This window comes from Lynx rufus, unplaced genomic scaffold, assembly GCF_022079265.1.
Source record: "Lynx rufus isolate CCGP_SWC_20201006 ecotype Redwood Valley unplaced genomic scaffold, mLynRuf1.p SCAF_19, whole genome shotgun sequence".
NCBI lineage: Eukaryota > Metazoa > Chordata > Mammalia > Carnivora > Felidae > Lynx > Lynx rufus.
The window spans coordinates 9,199,218-9,207,780 of record NW_025814833.1 but is presented as its reverse complement, the minus strand read 5'-3'; the positions used below and the strand labels follow the sequence as shown (position 1 = coordinate 9,207,780).

The window sequence follows — 8,563 nt, the reverse complement described above, 5'->3', positions numbered from 1 at the left end:
TCCAGTAGAATGTGAAACTCTCTCTCACACCTTTTTCCCCCCCTTTGGATGTTTTCCCCTTCTCCAATATAAGCACATTGAGGTCAAGGTTTCAGGAACCATTTACCTTTGTCTCTCTGATTTCTAGAGCAGTTTCTGACACATGATAGGTACTGAACAGATTTTCTAGGGATTAATAAATTCTTTATAGGAGAGGCAGAATATTTAAGACTCATTGAAAAATTTACATTTCAGTGCCAATGAAGGTCTGAGAAGCAGAATCATGTGTTAGAAAGAGTATTAAAAGTCTTAGGGTGCCTGGATGCCTCAGGGGGTTAAGTGGCCGACTTTGGCTCAAGTCATGATCTCGCGGTTTGTGAGTTCGAGCCCCGCGTCGGGCTCTGTGCTGACAGATCAGAGCCTGGGGCCTGCTTCGGATTCTGTGTCTCCCCCTCTCTCTGCCCCTCCCCTGCTCATGCTCTGTCTCTCTTTGTCTCTCAATAATAACTAAACTTGAAAGAAAGAAAGAAAGAAAGAAAGAAAGAAAGAAAGAAAGAAAGAAAGGAGTATTATGATTCTTGTTGACTGGAATGTGTATATCTCCTTACTACATCCTCTACACAATTTAAAGCTTTGAAGATAGCATTCCTTTTCATCACTTGTCAGAATCAATCTTGGCAACGACCTAGGAGTGAGTATTTTAAGCAACAAAAGCAATCATTCATGCTTAAGGTCAAACGAATGATGTGGCCCCTAGAGGTTGAGAGGAAGGGATCATTGGGTTTCCACCACATCTGGCTCACTTTACACTTTCCAAATATAACAACTGAGGACAGTCATATTTGTGTGTCATCCTCGCAAAGGGGTGATGCTAATCTTCTCTGTGTGGTTCCAGTTTTAGGCTATATGCTGCCAAAGTGAGCATGAGAACAGTCATATTAGCACAGAGCACCCCTGATCCTAATGACGTTTAATGATTTATTATAAATTAAATAGCATTGCATGAAAATTCTGGAAAGTCTAAAGGACAATCCTTAGTCAACGTACCAATAATATAGAATTTGTATGTGAGAGGAGGAGGAATGGATTTAGATTTCTCATATTGTTATAGTCCAAAGTGAACAAGCTTCCATTAGACCTACACTTTATTGAGATGAAATCTACATAACCAAAACTTGCCGTTTTAAAGTGCAAAATTTAATGGCTTTAGTACATTCATAATGTTGATCAACTATCACCTCAATCTCATTCCAGAAGTCTTTTATGGCCCAGAAGAGAAGAGACCTCATGCCCAGTAAGCAGTCACTCACCCATTCTTCCCGTCTCCCAGCCTCTAGCAACCACTAATCTGTTTTCTGTCACAACCGATTTACCTATTCTGGACATTTAGTACACATGGAGTTAACCAATCTGTGAACTTTTGTGTCTAACTTCTTTGACTTACCATAATGGGCTTTGAGGTTCATTAACACTGTAGCATGTACTTCATTCCTTTTCGTAAATGATACGCATTCGGTGTATCCATTCGACAGTTGAGAGCCGTTTGAGGTGTTTACTCATTTTAGCTATTGTGAAAATTCACCAGGAACATTCATGGGTGAATATCTGTTTGACTATCTGTTTTCAAGTCTCTGGGGCGAACAACTAAGGATGGGACTGCTTATTCTACATGTAGCTTTTGGAGGAACATTCCCACCAGCATATGTGAGGGTTCTAGTTTCTCTGCATCCTAGTTAACAACCCTTGTTACTTTCTATTATTATTATTATTGTCATTGTCATCATAGTGGATATGAAGTAATGTGTCAATATGGTTTTGACTGACATTTCCTTAATGACTGATGTGCTCCCCACGTGTTTATTGCCCTCTCGTATATCCTTAGGCATATTTCTACTGAAGTCCTTTGTCCACGTTTTAGTTGTGTTGTCTCTTTGTTGTTGAGTGTTAAGAATTCTTTATACATTCTAGATGCTAGACTCATCAGATACATGATTTGTAAATATTTTCTCCCATTCCACAGGTTGTCTTTTCACTTTTTTTTTAAACCAGGTGAAGTGTGATTTTTGTTTTTTTTTAACAATGATCAGTTGGTAAATTTATGTATGCATGCAGGGCACCACATATTCATTTATGTGTGTACACGTTCATTCAGCAACATTTATTTAGCATCAACTATATGTAACTGTTTATATAGTCTATCGAAAATGACTAGCTTTTATGAACCAAGCGTAAATACATGATAAAGTTTCACACACTATTTTTCTTTGTTGCATCGGTACAAATAGAATAAGGTAATTGCCATTATTTTTAACTGGCGATGTCTTTTCACTTAATGCTGTCCTTTGATGCACAAAATTTTATAATTGTAATGAAATCCAATTTATCTATTTTGTGTTTCTGTTACTGATGCTTTGGGTGTCTTGTCTGGGAATCCATTGCAAAATCCATGGTCGTGAAAATGTACTCCTATGTTTTCTTCTAAGAGTTTTATAGTTTTAGCTCTAACATTTATGTTTTAATCCATTTTGAGTTATTTTTTGTATTTGGCCTGAGATACAATAAAACTTTATTTTTTTAAATATGTACTTATTTTTGAGACAGAGAGACAGTGCCTGAGCATGGGAGGGGCAGAGAGAGAGGAGACACAGAATCAGAAGCAGGCTCCAGGCTCCGAACTGTCAGCACAGAGCCCGAGGCGGGGCTTGAACCCACAAGCTGTGAGAACTGAAGTCAGACACTTAACCAACTGAGTGCCCCTTATTCCTTTACTTTTAAAACCTGTGCTATATAAGTAACTGGTCTTCAACTCACTGAGACAATGTTCAGCTAAAAGATAGTAACTGTATTCTCACCTGCCAGTGATTAACTGCCTCATACAGAATACTTTGATTTTCATCATGTACACATAATTAAATGGCTAAATTATAGATAAGTGTCAGAAGTTAAAGATTTTAAATGTGTGCACATACCATAAGCACTCTTCAAAAGTATGGTAATGCAAGTAATGAATATTCATCTTAAGATTAGAAGACAGATGAGTCAATTTTACTAAAGATCTCCAAAGCTTAGAATTTGCTTTCCATCTAGCAACTAAGAACCTGTTATCAAATCCCCTTTAAAAGAAAGGTAGCCCTTTAAAAGAAGGACGTTAACCCAATATTCTCCAAGATGATTACAGTAGCTCGTCCTCTCAGACAAAACGTACAGCCTTCATAAAGAAAAGTGGCCGCAAAGTCATTATGCGCACAGACCTTTGTCACAGAGATGACAACCACTAGAGCAGCCAGTAGTAGGAAAAAGCCAAGACTTTCTGGTGTACCTGGGTGGCTCAGTCTGTTAGGTGCCTGACTTAGGCTCAGGTCACGATCTTGTGGTTTGTGAGTTCGAGCCCTGCACCTGGCTCTGTCTTCTTGCCATTTTTTTACATCACAAATCACTAGAACATGTCACCCTTGCCCTTGCCTAGAGATTTTTACACATATTCGTCCTGCTACCTGCAATACTCTCCCGGAGGCTTCTTTATCTAGCGAGTATCTTTTTATCCTTTAGCTGTCTCTTAAACATTCCTTCCTCGAGGCTATATTTATGTACTCTATACTAGAATAAACTCCCTGGCTGTGTGCTCCCATAACACTGTGTCATTTCCCTAGGATTCCGCTCACCATACGTTATTGTAATCACATATTTATTGCCTGTCTCTGCCAGTAAACTACAAGTCCCATGAGGTCAAACCCTAAAAATGTCTGGTGCACTGATTTATACCCAATTTCTAGAACACCACGCCTGGCATATGGTAGGTGTTGAGTAAACAAATAAATGAATGGTAGAGTTATATAAGTTTACTTGCATTACTTATATTTTTGTTCCTTGACTCCAAAAGAATTTGTTTTTAAAATTTTTTTTGAGTTTTTAATTTATTTTTAAAAGAGACAGAGACAGAGGCACAGAGAGACAGAGAGCAAGCAGGGGAAGGGGCAGAGAGGGAGACACAGAATCCGAAGCAGGCTCCAGGCTCTGAGGTCTCAGCATGTAGCAGGATTCTCACACAGAGAGTCACGACACGGAGGCTTTTCTTTCCAGGAGGCAACTTTATTCGTGCCGGCACGGCTCAGTTGGGTTCTTACCCAAAGAACTGAGCCCCGAACGCCACATGGTGTAGTTTTTTATATATTTTCTATTTCTCTGTCTCCCATATATGGTAACACAAAAACATGTAGTCTGATTAAGTGGTCTCAGGTTACAAGGTCCTGAGAGATAGCCAGGTTGCCTTGAGGGTGTTTTTTCTTCTTCACATTCCTTACGGAGGGGACCGTGCCACAAGCACAAAGCCCGAAGTGGGGCTCGAACTCCTGAACCAGGAGCGCATGACCTGAGCTGAAGTCAGACTCTTAACCGACTGAGCCACCCAGGTGCCCCAGAAAGAATTTCTGATGAGCAATAACCTTACATGCATAATCACTAGCTGAGAGCTCAGAGTCAGGTTTTTTATTCAGCACCACTGTTACATATGATTTGGTCGTAGCGGAAGTGTTTGTTCCCCCTAAGCACTTTGTCCAATGCCTTGGAACCCAAAAATAAAAGAGCTCAAGAGAAAAGTTCACACATTGAAACCCAAACCCATTTAAACATCTAAATTTCCACAAGGCACCCCACATGGCATGCAGAATGATCATGCATTCTGCATGCATTTGGGGAGGTACCTTGAAGGCTAATTAGCTTGATTTCCCCACATGGGAGTGCATACTTTCCTAGAAACGTCCATGTTGGAAAAAGGTTCAATAGCCCAGTTCCTTTCTGATCTAAAAAATAGGAATGTTTTTCTGGAGCTTCTTTTTAGATACACAAACTCAAGACTTCTAAGTAAGATTTGAGCAAAAAAACATTGCTCATTTCCCATTCATGTTAACTCAGTTTCGTATGACTTTGACAAAACCCCTCCGAGAGCTCTCAGTTCAGGTTTGGGATGTAAGAAGGGCCTGTTTTTGCTTGGCACTTGAAAAAGCATTTTAAGTATTTATAACAATCTCCCTCACTGGGAGATTGCATACCGATACAGATAAAGAATGTATCGTAAAGTGCTTTGGGGGAAAATATTACTGTCATTGCCATTCTTTTTTTCTGTGTAAAAAATAAGTTTTTATTACAGCTGCAGTGTTTATCTACTGACTTCTGGATTTCCGTAAATCTAGCTGTAAACATTTTACTGTTGGTGACCATACCTGGAAAGTTTGCCACCTACTTTATTCCTTTCCTCATAAAAGTACATTTAACAAGAGCATATATTCTGATATTATTTTGCAGGCACTAAGAAGACTTTAATATAATAGCTATATCCTAATAAATGAGAGGTGAATAATGTAGCCAAAGACAAGATCAAATAACACTGTTACAGACAGACTTCAGATAACGTGATTTTTACCCTTTTGAAGTGTTTCATCAAGTCAAGGAATTCTCAGAAGCTGAAAGGATAGAATTAAGTCAGTGCCTTAGTGTCTGTGGCTTACCTGGTTAGAAGAAAGAGGGTATAAGATTTAGTGAAGAGACAGAGGTAAGGAAGGAACCAGTGGATATTTTAGTCATTTGACAAAGAACGCTAAAGCTAAGTTTGAGCAATCTGGTTTTTCTACACTTAAGAATACATTGTATTTCTTTATATCCCAGGGCTTTATAGATCAGGCATAAACACGCCGTCCATAAGGAAGTCACAACAGTGCTTTTTTGAGGTACCTCAAAAAATTAAAAATAGAACTACCCTATGACTTAGCAATCATACTACTAAGTATTTACCCAAAGGATACAAAAATGCTGATTTGAAGGGGCACATGCACCCCACTGTTTAACGTTTTATTTATTTTTGGGACAGAGAGAGACAGAGCATGAACGGGGGAGGGGCAGAGAGAGAGGGAGACACAGAATCCGAAACAGGCTCCAGGCTCTGAGCCATCAGCCCAGAGCCCGACGCGGGGCTCGAACTCACGGACCGCGAGATCGTGACCTGGCTGAAGTCGGACGCTTAACCGACTGCGCCACCCAGGCGCCCCTGCACCCCACTGTTTATAGCAGCGGTATCAGCAATAGCCAAATTGTGGAAAGAGCCCAATGGCCATCGACTCATGTATGGATAAGAAAGATGTGGTATAGATATAGATATAGATATAGATATAGATATAGATATATAGATATATATAATACTCCATTGTGTGTGTGTGTATATATATATATATATATATATATATATATATACACACACACATATATGTATACACACACACACACACAATGGAGTATTACTCGGCGGTCAAAAAGAATGAAATCTTGCCATTTGCAACAACATGGATGGAACTGGAGGGTATTATGCTAAGTGAAGTAAGTCAGGCAGAGAAAGACAGATATAATATGACTTCACTCATGTGTGGAATTTAAGAAACAAAAGAGATGAATATAGGGGAAGGGAAGGAAAAATAAGATAAAAACAGAGAGGGAGACAAACCGTAAGAGACTCTTAAACATAAAGAACAAACTGAGGGCTGCTGGAGGGGAGGTGGGTGGGGGGGATGGGCTAGATGGGTGATGGGCATTAAGGAGGGCAGTTGGGATGAGCACTGGGTGTCCTATGGAAGTGATGAATCACTGGGTTCTACTCCTGAAACCAACACTACACTGAATGTTAACTAACTTGAATTTGAATAAATGCATTTAAATTAAAAAAAACAATGCTTTGATTCCTATTGTTCATTGTGATTATGTTTATTCACTCTTATTTTCATAAGGGTTAAGATACGTGTCCGTATTATTGGCCAAGTGAATAGCAAGCAGTAGGAGAGAATAAAGGGAGTGGGAAGTAAAAGAAGGAAAAAGGAAGAAAGGAAAAAAGACTAAGGAGATAAAATCAGGGAAGGACAAAATAATCAGAAACTATTTTTTATACCCTATTCTGCAGTGACAAGTGTTATGGTGAACTTCCTACTCTGATAACAGATTGCTTTTTTGGTTATTTGTCTGACAGTAACATTTGCAAACAAAACAAAACAAAACAAAACAAAAACCTTTCCTTTATACTGACTCTGCTAGCCAATCTTAATTCCCTTTCCTCAACTTTTCACACTAGACTATGGGAATCAATTTTATAGCCAACCCTATACCTAAAGTGAAATCATACAGTTATTGATTCTACAGAGATTATTGTTGTTAAAATGTATTATAGCAGATACCTATTCCCAAGCTTATACTATAGCAATATACTGTAATGCATGATGTCAAATTCTGAATGGATATATATCTGAACCATTTGATCAATTTCATAATTTATCTCATTTATACTTAAGAATTTGTTCATCACCTTTCTGCATCTGAAGTTTTCATTGGCTTTCTATAAAATGGAGTTAAAGTGGCTAAAGCCTCCTAACATTACTGCCAAAGTCAGAGGTTGTGCTCAGTGTTTCCCAGGGCATGTGAGAAACACATTTTATGTGAAGATTTATCATACTGCCCAGCATAGGAAACAATCAAGAAAATGAAAATGCAACCTATCTACGCTTTGGGAAAAAATATTTACAAGGGGTAAATATCCAAAATACATTAAAAAAAAAAACCCCTGCTGGATAGCAAAAATAAACAAAGAAACACCCAATAAGGGGCAAAGGTCTTGAATAAACATTTCTCCAAAGAGAAAATGCAAATGGCCAATAGGTATATGAAAAGGTGCTCAGCATCAGTCATTTTCATGGAAATGCAAATCAAAACCACAATGGGATATCACCTCACACTTGTTAAGAGGGTTATCATCAATAAAAACAAGTGTTGGTGAGGGTGTAAAGAAAAGGGAAGCCTTGTACACTATTGATGGGAATATACATTAGTACAAGCATTATGGGAAATAGTATGCAGGATGCTCAAAATACTAAAAACAGAACTACCCTATGAACCAGCAATCCTACTTCTAGGTATATGTCTGAAGAAAGTGAAATCAGTATCTGGAAGAGATATCTGTGCTCCCCTGTTCATTGCAACATAATTCACAATAGTCAAAACATGGAAACAACTTAAATGTCCATTGACAGATGAAAGAAGAAAATATAGTATATACACATAATGGAATATTATTCAGCCTTAGAAAAGAAGGAAATCCTGCCATATGCAACAACGCGGATGAAACTAGAGGGCATTGTGCTAACTGAAATAAACCGCTCACAGGACAAACACTGTATGATTCCACGTACATGAGGTATCTCCGATAGTCAAACTCATAGAAGCAGAAAGCAGAACAGCGGTTGCCAGGGGATGGGGGGAAGAGTCATTGGAGAATTGCTATTCAATGGGTATAAAGGTTTAATTGCATGGGGCGCCTGGGTGGCTCAGTCAGTTAAGCATCCGACGCTTGATTTCTGCTCAAGTCATGATCTTGAGTTTTTGAGATTGAGCCCCGCATCGGGATTGCTTGGGATTCTCTCTCTCTCTCTCTCTCTCTCTCTCTCTCTCTCTCTCTCTGTTTCTCCCCCTCTATCTCCCAAAATAAATAAATAAACATTTTTAAAAAGTTTTAGTTGCACAAGATGAACAAGCTCTAGAGTTCTTCTGTACAATA

General features: G+C 38.8%; 1 non-coding gene across 1 annotated transcript; it reads right to left on the bottom strand.

The window, feature by feature from the left end:
- Nucleotides 1-797: 797 nt before the first annotated feature.
- On the bottom strand, nucleotides 798-904 carry LOC124514080 (U6 spliceosomal RNA). Its single transcript, XR_006962577.1, has one exon. It is a non-coding gene; the product is annotated as a U6 spliceosomal RNA (small nuclear RNA).
- Between the last annotated feature and the right edge of the window lie 7,659 nt (nucleotides 905-8,563).